Source organism: Cyprinus carpio, unplaced genomic scaffold (assembly GCF_018340385.1).
Source record: "Cyprinus carpio isolate SPL01 unplaced genomic scaffold, ASM1834038v1 S000006502, whole genome shotgun sequence".
Taxonomy (NCBI): Eukaryota; Metazoa; Chordata; class Actinopteri; order Cypriniformes; family Cyprinidae; genus Cyprinus; species Cyprinus carpio.
This window is the reverse complement of record NW_024879170.1, coordinates 527721-542904: the sequence shown is the minus strand read 5'-3', so window position 1 is coordinate 542904 and position 15184 is coordinate 527721. Positions and strand designations below refer to the sequence as shown.

At 39.6% G+C, this 15184-nt stretch overlaps 1 long non-coding RNA gene and 1 pseudogene across 1 annotated transcript; both read right to left on the bottom strand.

Moving 5' to 3' along the window:
- Positions 1 to 4005: 4005 nt before the first annotated feature.
- LOC109070942 lies at positions 4006 to 5789 on the bottom strand. The gene is made up of 3 exons (XR_006159351.1): positions 5749 to 5789; positions 4225 to 4390; positions 4006 to 4138 (listed from the first exon to the last, which is right to left on the bottom strand). It is a non-coding gene; the product is annotated as an uncharacterized LOC109070942 (long non-coding RNA).
- Positions 5790 to 14227: 8438 nt separating this feature from the next.
- On the bottom strand, positions 14228 to 14882 carry LOC122143753 (annotated as a pseudogene).
- Between the last annotated feature and the right edge of the window lie 302 nt (positions 14883 to 15184).

Below are 15184 nucleotides of genomic sequence, written 5' to 3'. Positions count from 1 at the left end.
CTAAAGGCGATTAACGCGTATACGCGTTTTTGGGGTATTCCTTGATAACCCCGAAAAAGAACTTAAACTAAACTTTCCGTTTTGATCGTACAGATAAGAGCAATACATCAATCGAATCTGTAAAGGGTCTACTTTTTTGGATACAAGACATATAACAACAAAACTTTGTGAACTTAAAAATAAAGATAACAAACAAGGAGTGCTGTCTGCAGCCTTTGTCTGCGCTGATCTTCAGTTACAAATGCGTCATTAAAATGAACTGTAAACTCAGTGAATACTCAACGAAGAGACATGAGAGAGATATCTATAGAAAGCCTGACATGTATACTTTTAAACTAACAAGTGCTGCTGAAAACAAATATTCTGTGATAAAGTAATCCATATGAAAACAACGCGATGTCCATTTTTCACGTCTCCCTTCATTATCTGCTAATGCGACTACGCCCCCGCGCCGAGCGCGCTATTGAGATTCAAATGTTTCACTGAAGCGCGCGGCGTTTGAATACGCCCACACAACAGAAGACAACGCAGCGAGACTGTTCTTCACAGTGGCGGCTCCAGACAATTTTGATTGGGGGGGCAATGGGGGGTCCTGGTCATTTCAAGGGGGGTCTCATGAAAACCAACAAAAAATACAGTGGATACGGCTAGTAACTGCATATTACTGCTACTAAACAAACAAAAACAACACAGCATATCAACTACTTTTTAATTAATTAATCAATTGCAGTTTGCAAACAATATGCTCAAACTGTTAAAGGGTTAGTCCCACCCAAAAATGAAAATTATGTCATTAATGACTCACCCTCATGTCGTTTCCAAACCCGTAAGACCTCCGTTCATCTTCGGAACACAGTTTAAGATATTTTAGATTTAGTCCGAGAGCTTTCTGGACCCTCCATTGAGAATGTATGTACGGTATACTGTCCACGTCCAGAAGGTAATAAAAACATCTTCAAAAGTAGTCCATGTGACATCAGAGGGTCCGTTTAGAATTTGTTGAAGCATCGAAAATACATTTTGGACCAAAAAATAACAAAAACTACGACTTTATTCAGCATTGTCTTCTCTTCCGGGTCTGTTTTGTGGGCGCGTTCACAACACTGCAGTTTAGTGATATCCGGTTCACGAACGAATCACTCGATGTAACCGGATCTTCTTGAACCAGTTCACCAAATCGAACTGAATCGTTTGAAACGGTTCGTGTCTACAATAATAACATTAATCCCAAAGGGCGTAGATTTGGTTTGAACATCTGGGGGGTTGAACGTTGTATGCTGCCTGTTATTTTTTTTTTTCAATTTTTATTTTTTATTTTTTTTTTGTGATTGTTATTGGATTCATTATTTTTTCCTATCTATTTATCTATCTATCTATCTATCTATCTATCTATCTATCTATATCTACATGCTTTAACTGATTACAAATTCAACATATACAAATATGAAAGAGACAACATTTAGACATTTATTCTAACATTCTTACATACCACCTTAATGCATTTTATTTATTTTTTTAAGGGAAACACATCGGCTCTTGAACAACTGTCTATACTGTTTCCTGTTTTATTTTATTGATTGAATGGCATCTTCTTTACCTGATCACCTGCTCCTCCTCTCCTTCTGCTGACTTTTCTACCCTGCTGCTATATTTACCTCGAATCTGTTATAAAAACATGTTAAGAGATTATACACCTCATAACGTTATGGAATTTGTGTATAATCATCATTCATAAAATTCTAACATAGTAGAGATTATCTAAAGAAATAAATTAAGTATTGAAACCGCCAGTAGGCGGCAGCGTTTCACTGTTTTAATGAGTTCGCCACTCAAATCGTTCATTCATCCAATTCGTTCAAAAGTCAGATTAATTTAGGAACGAAATAAACACCGATGTGAATACTTTTGTCATTGATAATTACAGACACTATTGAAAAATAAACTAGCAAAACAGACAGCTGCTTTGGTAACTTGTTATACTGATAGTTATAGCTAAATACATTGCAATGGATTAGCTAGCTAAAATATATGTGGTGTGTACTTAGCTATTACACAATATTCTCATACCTCATTTTCAGTACATGCTTTATTTATTTTTTTGCATCGCTCTCTGACCAGCAGTTAAATATAGTTCGCTGTGCTGCGCTTCTCTTCATTTTTGGGCGCTAACGTTACCCTGTGCTCTCCCATTCAAACAGGAACAAAATTATTGTTACAAAATAAATGAATTCTACATATTTGATCTACTGTGATTTTCATGTTGAAATATTGAGGGGGTTGTAAATGATGGATTTGAATATTGGGGGGGTTACCCCCCATCCCCCCCATAAACTACGCCCCTGATTAATCCACAATTTACTTAAGCTGTTAACTTTTTTAACGTGGCTGACACTCCCTCTGAGTCAAAATGAACCAATATCCCGGAGTAATTCATTTACTCAAGCAGTACACTGACTGAACTGCTGTGAAGAGAGAACTGAAGTTTTGAACACCAAGCCGAGCCAGATAACGAAAGATTGACTCGTTCTCGAGTCAAAAACCGGTTGCATCGGGTTTTCGGATCACTAGTGATAAGCTCGGTTCTTTCGGACAGTTTCGATTCAATAAAACCAATTGAAAAAAAAAACGCTTCACCGGTTCTTTTGCGCTCGACGTAATGCCATTGGCATGACTGCCCTTCATTCAAGCCTTCGGTTTAGCCGCGCTCATAACATTAGTACAGAATCAGTTCAGAATCAATCACCAAAAGAACCAGTTCAGTTCAGACGCGCTGTGTGTCAGTCTGCTTCAGGCTGAATCACGCATGCACAGTATCATCAGCTTCTCGGTTCTCGAACCGTACGCGCCCGACAGAAACGGTTCTCGGTTCAGTGTACGAATAAATGTCTAATGAATTATTAATTATTATTGTTCTGCGTAGTTAGAAGAGAAACATTTTTAAATCTTTATCCCGGATATATATATATATATATTTTTAATCAGGAAGAGGGCTGGAGTGGGGGGGGTCAAATGGGGGGTCAAGGCGTTTTTTGGGCAGGGTCTTGAGACCCCCCAAGACCCCCCCTGGCGCCGCCGGTGGTTCTTCAAGTTTTTTTTATTTTACTGTTTGCTTCGTGATGAGAGGAATAAGACATAATTCACCCCAAAAATATGTGATGTGGTTGAGGATTTGAGATTTGGATTTCCTCAAAAAAAAAAAGAATGAAGCACTTTATCCAGGAGAGATCATAAACATGAGTAAGTCTCTTTTTATTTATTTATATACTTGTACTAGTTTTCACATAACGTGTAAACATTTTACTAGACTTTTTCCAAAGACTTTTTCCAAACTATAATTCCTGACTAAATGTATAATCAAGTGAAATATTATGAAGTTTCAATAACAATATACACTACTATACCATTCAAAAGCTTGATGTAAATAATATAAATGTAACAAATAAATGTAACTGTAACAAACGTAACAAACATTGAAGACAATGGAGGAGGAGGAAGAGTGTAGAAGGTAGAGGAAGGGGAGGAAGATGAAGGAGGAGGAAAAGTGTCAAATGAGGAAGAAGTTGGAGGAAGGCTGGAGGAGGAGGAAGATGGAGGAGGAAGAATATTGTCAAATGAGGAGGATGTTGTGGAGGAAGGCTGGAGGAGGAGGAAGAGTGTAGAAGGTAGAGGAAGGAGGAGGAAGAAGATGGAGGAGGAGGAAGAGTGTAGAAGGTAGAGGAAGGAGGAAGAAGGCTGGAGGAGGAGGAAGATGAAGGAGGAGGAAAAGTGTCAAATGAGGAAGATGTTGGAGGAAGGCTGGAGGAGGAAGAAGATGGAGGAGGAAGAGTGTCAAACGAGGAGGATGTTGGAGGAAGGCTGGAGGAGGAGGAAGAGTGTAGAAGGTGAAGGAAGGAGGAGGAAGACAATGGAGGAGGAGGCAGAGTGTAGAAGGTGGAGGAAGGAGGAAGAAGGCTGGAGGAGGAGGAAGATGAAGGAGGAGGAAAAGTGTCAAATGAGGAAGAAGTTGGAGGAAGGCTGGAGGAGGAGGAAGATGGAGGAGGAAGAGTGTCAAACGAGGAGGATGTTGGAGGAAGGGAGGAAGTCTGGTGCTGGCAAACAGTTTCAGCAGTACTGGTGTGGCTTTGAATCCTCTGGTAATCTATGAGAAATTTCTTTAAAGAAAATTTGAAAATATTTGTTTGAAAACATGAGAGCATTTGTACACCATGTGAACAAAGTACTTACTTTTAATAAAAAATTCATAAAGGCTAGTCATCCTTTCAAAGATGGTTTGAAGTGGTCCAACTGCAAATGGACCCATTGAAGTGATGACTTCAGCTACAAACCCATTTTTTTTCTCTTTCGAAATGAAGAGAACTGGCTTATAGCCTAGTACCTCCAATTTCTTAACCTGTAAAACAAATGCACAGAGAGACATATAACAGAATAAATATCAACTTATTTATAATGCTAAGTAGTGACTTTAGACAATTCTGTAGCAAATCAACTGCAATATCAAAGTAAAAAAATAAGGTTAGTAAATGTTTAATTAAGAATAACATTTTTAAAATAACAGAATTTTACAATTTAATTATTCAGGTATATATGCTTATATTAACATATAATGCATGAATTATAAATATGAGAATACCTGGATTGGCAAAAGCATTCACTTCACCAATACTCAGTAAATAATAAGTGCTCTGAATAACTGTATATCGTTACCTCATTCATTTCAGTACAGTACACTGTGAACATAAGATAATATATAGTGATATATATGAATACATTTGCTGAACATTTGACTTACAGCAATGCGGGCCGAATCAACCACACGAGCAGCATTTCTGTGTTTTTTAGTGTTCGACATCCATGCACTCTCCTCGATATGCTTTTGAATGTTTTTAACTCTCTTTCTTAGGGGTAAACTAGCACAACATGCTTTACATGTTTTGCAGCTGATATTGTTGAGTGCTTGGCAGTGAGGACAGGGTTTCTGTTTTGGTTTTGTCATTTTTCTCTAAAATGAAAAACAAAATACAAAAAAAAAAAAGATTACATTGCAAACAAAGTGCAGACAACTGCTATGGTTTAAAACATTTTAAGCTCTTAACCTATTAACAGATCTCTCAATCATTTAGTACAGCACAATTTAAGTTTTCGATGGAAGAAGAAAAAAAATCTGGTGCTGTAGTGGTGTGGACAAAAAAATTAGATAATATTCCCTTGAATGCATGACATAATGCAGGTGTTCACATATGTGAAAGAAATACTAATTCATTCATTAATTAATTAAAATACTAAATAATTTTCCTTTGAATGAATTTTCATTCTTGGACTTATTACAGTATGTGTATAAATACATATACAGTATAAGCACACATAATTTACATATTATTTAGAACATATTTACAAACACATAACGTTACACTTATATAAATTATATATTTATGCGCATTAACACATAGACCGATATTGGATGTAAATAATAAAAAGTATACCATTAATTTGGCACAAATCCTAGTTCATAAAGTATGTGATAATCCTCAAATTATAAAGTATTAGCTAACATGCTAACAAGACACTTCATGTGTCATTAGCACCATAGACATATAAATTAGCACCTGTCAGTTGGTTTGGGTGTGGCTTTTATTCTTAAAATATATATATAACTACTCTGATAGACGTTTGAACATAATGCACAAGTGCAGTGAAACCAGAATCTGACATTCTTTAACTAAATGATGTAATTTTTGTCCCATAATTTACCGTGTCAAAGGACGAGATATAGCAGTGGATGGCGCGGGATGCTAGAGTGGTGGTGGGGGGGGGGGGTACTTTATTGGTGAAATTGCTTCTTTATTTTATTTATTTATTTATATATTTTTTTTGTTGTAATACAGTATTTTAAATTTCTTAATTATAAACCAACAATTATAATTTTACTCCGTAAAAATATCCTTTTTTATTGTCTGTATGAGTTTCACGGTATTTTTTTGATTGGCCAACATAATAAGAACCACAGCTGTAAAAGCAGGTTAATCTGATAATATTTTACAGACAACATTAATGAGCTGATTATTAATTTATTAATGTCCCTGGCATCAGATGTAAAAAAAAAAAAAAAAAAAAGGCCTAAAGTGCAAATAGCAGTAATAATAATAATAATAATAATAATAATAATACATTACGCATGTACAAATAAAATAATTAACGACATAAGTGTAACTGGGCATCTCCAAACTACAAATAAAAAAATAAATAAATAAATCGTTTCATTGTTTTAATATTTCATATACACACACACACACACACACACACAGAGAGAGAGAGAGAGAGAGAATACACAGTTGGTCTACACAATAATTTAATTATGCATCATAAAAACGCAAAGGTTTATATAATATATAAACACACGTGCTGTGGATTTGAAAGTTTAGGAGTGGCTGAAGGTAGCCTATATAACCAGATAAAAGTCTTTACAGAAAATATGAAATAGGGGATTTATAGACAAAAATTACATTTATGCATAAAAACTGACCTAGGAAAACTAATCAATTTAATATTTATTCCTTACCAGAGCTTTAGAAAACTGCGAGGACGTTTAGGCTATTATTCTAGGCTCATTTGCTTTATGCATCTTTTTCTGACGCATAAGGCACGCAGTTAAAATCAATGGAGTTCCCTGATCGTCGAAATAGTGACGCCTAGGGGTAACTTCAGCGTCGCAACTGTGACGCGGAAGGCACTTGACCATGCTTCAGTTTTTGACACCTTGGCAGTGAGAATGGGTTGCAGAGACAGTGTCAGTCTCAGGAACTATGTCAGTCTCAAGAGCAATAACTGTCTCGGAGACAGTGTTGGTCTCAGGAACTATGATGGTCTCGGGGACCGTGTCAATCCCAGGCGCAATGTCAGTCTCAGAGACAGTGTCAGTCTCAGGAACTATGTCAGTCTCAAGAGCAATGACTGTCTCGGAGACAGTGTTGGTCTCAGGAACTATGATGGTCTCAGGGACCGTGTCAATCCCAGGAGCAAAGTCAGTCTCAGGAGCAATGTCAGTCTCGGAGACAGCATCGATCTCCGGAGCAATGTCATTCTCAGAGACAGTGTCGGTCTCAGGAACTATGACAGTCTCAGAGACAGTGTCGGTCTCAGGAACTATGACAGTCTCAGAGACTGTGTCGGTCTCAGGAACTATGACAGTCTCAGAGACAGTGTCGGTCTCAGGAACTATGACAGTCTCAGAGACAGTGTCGGTATCAGGAACTATGTCAGTCTCAGTCTCAGGAACTATGACAGTCTTGGAGACAGTGTCGGTCTCAGGAAATATGACAGTCTCAGAGACAGTGTCGGTCTCAGGAACTATGACAGTCTCAGAGACAGTGTCGGTCTCAGGAGCAATGTCAGTCTCGGAGACGGTGTCGGTCTCAGTCTCAGGAGCAATGTCAGTCTCAGAGACAGTGTCGGTCTCAGGAGCAATGTCAGTCTCGGAGACGGTGTCGGTCTCAGTCTCAGGAGCAAAGACCACCTCAGAGACTGTGTCGATCTCAGGAGCAATTACCATCTCAGAGCCAGTGTCAGTCTCAGGAGTAATGACAGTCTCAGAGACAGTGTCGATCTCAGGAGCAATGAACATCTCAGAGACAGTGTCGGTCTCAGGAGCAATGTCAGTCTCGGAGACGGTGTCGGTCTCAGTCTCAGGAGCAATGTCAGTCTCAGAGACAGCGTCGATCTCCGGAGCAATGTCATTCTCAGAGACCGTGACGGTCTCAGGATCAATGACTGTCTCGGAGACAGTGTTGGTCTCAGGAACTATGATGGTCTCAGGGACCATGATGGTCTCAGGGACCGTGTCAATCCCAGGAGCAAAGTCAGTCTCAGGAGCAATGTCAGTCTCGGAGACAGCGTCGGTTTCAGGAACTGACAGTCTCAGGAGCAATGTCAGTCTTGGAGACAGTGTCGGTCTCAGGAACTATGACAGTCTCAGAGACAGTGTCGGTCTCAGGAACTATGTCAGTCTCAGTCTCAGGAACTATGACAGTCTCAGAGACAGTGTCGGTCTCAGGAACTATGACAGTCTCAGAGACAGTGTCGATCTCAGGAACTATGACAGTCTCAGAGACAGTGTCGGTCTCAGGAGCAATGTCAGTCTCGGAGACGGTGTCGGTCTCAGTCTCAGGAGCAATGTCAGTCTCAGAGACAGTGTCGGTCTCAGGAGCAATGTCAGTCTCGGAGACGGTGTCGGTCTCAGTCTCAGGAGCAATGTCAGTCTCAGAGACTGTGTCGGTCTCAGGAACTATGACAGTCTCAGAGACAGTGTCGGTCTCAGGAACTATGACAGTCTCAGAGACAGTGTCGATCTCAGGAACTATGACAGTCTCAGAGACAGTGTCGGTCTCAGGAGCAATGTCAGTCTCGGAGACGGTGTCGGTCTCAGTCTCAGGAGCAATGTCAGTCTCAGAGACAGTGTCGGTCTCAGGAGCAATGTCAGTCTCGGAGACGGTGTCGGTCTCAGTCTCAGGAGCAATGTCATTCTCAGAGACAGTGTCGGTCTCAGGAACTATGACTGATCCTGAGACCGACACTGTCTCTGAGACAATGTCAGTCTCAGAGACTGTGTCGGTCTCAGGAACTATGATGGTCTCAGAGACCGTGTCAATCCCAGGAGCAAAGTCAGTCTCAGAGACAGTGTCAGTCTCAGGAGCAATGTCAGTCTCAGAGACTGTGTCGGTCTCAGGAACTATGACAGTCTCAGAGACAGTGTCGGTCTCAGGAACAATGACCGTCTCAGAGACAGTGTCAGTCTCAGGAGCAATGTCAGTCTCAGAGACAGTGTCGATCTCAGGATCAATGTCAGTCTCAGAGACTGTGTCGGTCTCAGGAACTATGACAGTCTCAGAGACAGTGTCGGTCTCAGGATCAATGTCAGTCTCAGAGACAGTGTCGGTCTCAGGATCAATGTCAGTCTCAGAGACTGTGTCGGTCTCAGAATCAATGTCAGTCTCAGAGACAGCGTCGGTTTCAGGAACTGACAGTCTCAGGAGCAATGTCAGTCTCGGAGACAGTGTCGATCTCAGGATCAATGACAGTCTCAGAGACTGTGTCGGTCTCAGGAACTATGACAGTCTCAGAGACAGTGTCGATCTCAAGAACAATGACAGTCTCAGAATAGAATGCGTTTTTTTTTTTTATACAGGGCTTTAGTGTATGTGTGAATAGCAGCATAAACAAGACCATGAGGATTCAATCATCGCATCATGCACCTGCAGCGCTTCTGTGAAAGGAGAAAACTGAAATTGTCTATAAAAGGAATAAAATAAGATCACACAAAATATATAATAGGCTATTATATAATTAGAAGATTAACAAAAGGGAAAAAAACACTGTTCAACAAGTATAAGCTACGCTCGTTTTGTGAAACTCTTTATGCATTTTATTTCCTTTTAATCTTTATTTGATTAAATCCATCTGATCACACAGGCGACTCACACACACAAACAACATTTGTTCTAGCGTTGCCTGACATTTCAGCCATTCATCTTCAAACTAAAATGCAGTTAACCAAACATAAGTTACACTTTTTATTTTAGGTCCGCTGTAAAATCAGCATAAATGGAAACCTTTTGATTCTTGTAGTAAATTAGCTCTTTCAAATTCAAATGGAATTGAATCTGAAGATTAAAATCAGCTTAATTAAACTTGATTCAAAATTGATAGTTTACACTTGATCAACCATTCTTCCAGCAAACATTAAAATCTGTCTTAACAATTTTGATATTTGTATTATCCCTTGGGCACAGGTTAATCCATGCTAGTGATAATTTATTCAGGTATGAGCTAGGTAACAAGATCTGGGCAAAAGTTTAGCTTTAAAGTACACAACTCAAGACAATGATTATTTCTAATGAAACAAGAATTTATTTGCTACTCTAAGGATACATTAACTAAAACTACCAAAAGCACAGGCACACTCTCTCTCTCTCTCACACACACACACACACACACACACACACACACACACACACACACAGAGTTCAGAGGAACAGAGTTAATGGAGTTTGACCGAAGTCCCAAAATTCTAGTACTTGTTATTAGTTCTTAGATCGCAACCTGAGAGAATCACAAAGCAGACATTTGTCTCATCTTTACTGCTTAAGATCAAGTCACACCAGTTCAGCAAGAGATGAAGCTTTGTTTGTTTACTTGAATTTTGGTGAAAGCTGAGCGGTGGCTCGTCTCAGGGAATCCCGACACTTCTGATTGGTTGCCTATCTGTCGTTAGGATGACGTCTTTTTGGGAGAGCCCTAGGTAGTGAAGGGTCGGTTGCCTGGTTACATAGGAGCCTCAGAGTTCGTTGAGTTTGCAAGACTTTGAAGATTTCTGCAGAGTCACAAAGCTTCAACGGGGTATTTGAGAATTCTGGATGGCAAGAATGCTAGCCGCGTGTTGGAGTACGCATTTCAGCAGGTCAAGCTGTTTGGCGGTTCAAGCCAGTTACTTCAGTCACTGTATTTTAAACAAGCTGATTTGGTCCATCCCACAGTGTGGTCTATCAATCAGAGGCTACTGCAGGGCAGAGCCATGCCCCGTACGGTTCCTTTTCAGTACATAAATTAACCTAATGTTCTACCTGTCACGTGGGGAACATCTTTGCAAGATTTTGTTAATATATCTATAAAGTGTCATACAAGGCACACTGTTCATAACAAATTTTCATTCACACCAAGGTTCTTCAAATATCATGACTATTCCTTCAGCACCAAACTTTGCATATCTTGCATACACAAGTACCTTTAATCAATGTTTTATAACCCCTTTCAATAGATAAAGTTATTAAACTTCACAGGTTACAATAAACACATCAAGCATATATAAGACATAACACATTATTTGGGAATATAGTTGCCCTTTGTACTTTTAAATGTTTCTTTGGGATGCATAGAGAAAGGGGGGAGGACAGTCCTGAGGTCAAGAGACCATCACACTGTGGAGATCTGGTGATCTTCCCGCTCGGACGTGTCAATGTTAATCTGTCTCTTTTGTTGATTCGATTATAAATTTGTGTGAAAGTGTGCATCACGGGCCATCTGTTGCTCAAGTTAAACGTTATCACTGCCTTAGTATTTGCCGGTTTGGAGATTGTTCTCTAAATTGCTCTCTTTCTGTATCTCTTACATTGGTGCGAGCAAAGCTGGTCAGCTGCCATTTCAGTTTTGCTTGACATTAATATGCTGTTTATAATGAATGCCACTATAGCCCAATTTGTGTTTTATTTTATAGTTTCATATATAATTTATTTTTCATTCTTGTACTGTTCTGAATACCGTTAAATGTAAAATATTTATTGTCCAGACAATGTGTAAAGATACTGGCCACAAAAGGAAACCAAAACCAAAATGTTACTGTCACATTGTGTTACTGTTTAAAGTAAAAGTGTGTGTGTGTTTCAGGTATTCCCTACACGGTGGAAACCAAGTGTTCCCACAGGGATTGTAATCCCCAGAATCTTTCTTCTTGTAAGGACATTTTTTTTCTATGAGGACGAAAGCATGCTAAAAATCTTTTTTTTTTTTAATTGCAGACAGTTTTCTGCGAGGCTTGAGTTTAGGACAGAATGTACAGTTTGTAAAACGAAATCACTGTCTGTGAAGAGTACCCATAAAACATGGAAATCCAACATGTGTGAGAGTTTTAATCAGCAATGTTTACATGCATTTTATCTGCTTTCAAATCTATATTGCAGTCTTATGTTCAGGGGCCCGTTCTTTGTACGTCGCTTATTACATCCGAGATCAAATGACACATCCAAGATGATATCATCGTGCTAATCATGATACGGCTAATTGGGTTCTTCAAACACACCTGTTGTGTATGATTAGTATCGCTGGATTGAGTTATCTAAATTAATTGCGCGTTCATGTGTTGGCTTAAAAGGGGATATGTATCGATAGTAGAAACATTGATCAGCAACGCTGCTATTGGCTGTTCAGCATGGCCAAAGAACGTGCCCAATTTTTCTCCCAAGCAGAACAAGAGCTTTTAATGGAAGGTTATGCCGAATTCGAGTCGTTAATTAAAACGACAGGGAACACCTCAAAGTCTGCAAAAGCCAGGAGAGAGGGCTGGCAAAAAGTAGCAGACAAATTAAATGCGTAAGTGCTGTCCATAGTAGATGTTTCTATCATTTTCTACCACAGTATGTGTTTTTTGCATTTTAATAATTTTAATATTTACTTTCTTTAATGTCAGAGCCACCACTGGACCCACTAGAACATGGGAACAAGTAAAAGTGAAATACAAGAATATTCTACAAAATGGTAGCCTTCAATTCATACTGTCTTTATTTTAAAAAGCCACTTTTTTCCCTTTTTTTTTTAAAAAGCCACTGTTAAATGATGTGTTTGTCTATTTATAACAGCCACCGAGAAAAAAGGCTGAAAAAAAAAAACGGTGGTGGTCCTGCACCACCACAATATACCCCAGCAGAGGAGCTGGCCCTCGGATTGAATGAAAACCGCACCATTGTGGAGGGCATCCCTGGGGGCAGCTCTTCCTCAGACCCAAAGACAGGGACCAGTAGCAGCAACACCTTCATTACTGGTAGGCTAAATGAGCTTTCAATTCTCTTAGTACACTGTAAAATTATTTGTTGCTGCATTAAATGAAGTATAATCCATGAATGGCTGGAGTACAGTCATTTCAACTCTTTGTGAAAGCGAAAACTTCTAAACTTTTAGTTAATACAAAATATGGTTGCCATGAGTTATTGATCACTTTATATTTTTTACAGTGTAGTTAATTGTAATGACAACCCCCCCCCCCCCCCACTTTTTTGCAGTTTTACATAATACACCAAAACACTTTTACCTGTTCCCATGCAAGTGGTGGCAGAAGCATATGCAGTAAGTTGTGTTCTTTTTCTAACTTGCATAAAGGGAAGAAAGTGCAACACTCTGTAATACCCATTTATTTCCATTGCACAGGACAGTGAAGAAACCCTCTCAGAAGACTGTCCTTTGGAGGAAGAACCTGTACAGTAAGTGCATAAATACCTTTACACTAATTTGTATGTACCTATTCTTGTGTACCTATTCTTTCTGTCTGCAATTTGAGTTGCAGGAGTCCACACCTAGAGAAAGTCCTACAGAAAGGCTTGCAGAAGAGTCTGCACAAAGAACTAATACAGAGGTGGACAGTGTTGTACTTTTACTTTTTATTTTTGTTGCATGAGGCATGTTTTGACCTTTTTTTTCCCTTTTCTTTTACAAAATGACAGGGTGACATCCATTCCCTCTATAAACTGCATCTTCAACAAAAAATTGAGTATTTTGAGCTAAAAAAACGCAAATTAAGAGGAGAAATTGAACTTGACAACTTGAAAAAGAGAAAAATAAATGCTCTAGAGATAGAGTTGCTTCAAAAGGACCTTCAGAGTAAGTGCTAATACACCATTTGACACATAGTTATGTAAAGTCACCAATACTACTATCTCTAATTGCAGGCAAAAGATGACTTGCTGGCTTTTCTTTATAAAGAATTGTTTAAATAAAACCCCGGGAACTAAGCATATTTGTCGTCTTTTATTACACATTCAAAAATGGTGTTCCACAATTCTGTCCCGTGCAGCTCTGCCACTAGGTTGGTCCAAGTGCACTGGCTGGAGGTCATCATCAGGCTGCACCCCCACCACAGGGATCCTCTCCTTTCTGATAGTGGCGATGTTATGCAATATGGCACATGCAACAATTATGTCACAGGCCCTGTCAGGTGCAACCCTCAGACTTTTCAGACACTGAAATCTTTCCTTTAGTTGCCCAAAGGTCATTTCAATGCGTGCCCTTGTCCCGGCTAGAGCTGCATTGTAACGGGTTTGTGGTCCAGTGTTCGGGTCAGGGAAGGGCGTCATAAAATACTGCCTGCAGGCATAGCCCCTGTCTCCAAGCAGGATCCCATCAAAATCCCCTGTATAATGGAAACATGCAGTTTTGTTAGGCTCAGCATGTGTGTGTGTGTGTAATACTGTGAGCTTGACATTTATGTTCCCTTACCACGTTCAAATAATGTGCATAAATGTGACTCTCTGAAGGAACAACATTTGTAATATGGACCTGGCTATTTTTGCTTCCACATTTGTGATATGGAACATAGAGTCACACACACCATCTGTGAGATTTTAGTCAGTCAACTGCATACTTTTTGATTTCATTCCTTTTTTTTAATGTAATAAATTACTAATCTGGAATATTATAAATTGTAATAGTAACTTACCTGCACATTTACACTGTGAACCCCCTTTCGGTTCACAAAATCTCCTTCATTTGGGCCAGGTGGGGCCTTGATGAGGATGTGTGTGCAGTCTATGGCATCAATCACGTTAGGGAAGCCTGAATGACACATACTGTTAGTCATACTTTTTTGGCATCGTCATGATTGCATGTCATTAACGATTATAAATGTACCTGCAATAGCGAAAAAATTCTGCTTTACAACCTGGGGTTTTAAGTGGCTTAGGAATACCACAAAAACCCCCCTAAAAACTGCTTGAGTGCCAGGTAAACTTTGCGAATGGCACGACAGACAGCACTTTTCACTAAGTTCTCTCCGTCTCCAATAGTATAAAGGAAAGTGCCACTCGCAAAGAATCTCAGGGCTATGCACACAGTCTGTGCAGTTGTCAAAGCCCGACTCCTCCGTGTTGAACCACTTAATGTGTGGGTTCCAACAAATTCATGATGTAAATGACACCCTCACGAGAAAAACAGTATCTCTCAACAATTACTCTTTCGGGCTGGGCTAAAGGATCCTGTCTATCCCGCAATACCCGGTTAATTTGAAAAGCTCTGCGAATTATTCTCGCACCTTCCGCAACAGGTTGCTCGCGTAAAAACGGACAAGACATGGCTGCAACAGACTTCCCTATCTCCTCCGCTTATAAAGCCTCCCATCTAATCCTGTTTACATGAAATAAGCCTGCTCCCCGAGCAGGTTTTGAGCTTACGGACCTGTTGCTATGACAGCAAGTCTAGGATGAGCTTCGAAGAAACAAACGATCCAAGATCATGCCAAATCGTCAACAATAAAATCCAGGTAACTGAGTTAGCGACATACGAGACTTTACACCCCTTACTCACCACAAATTTCCAGTGATCACTGTTGATATTGACAAAGGATAATGCTCTGTCATATGACTCAAAGCTCACC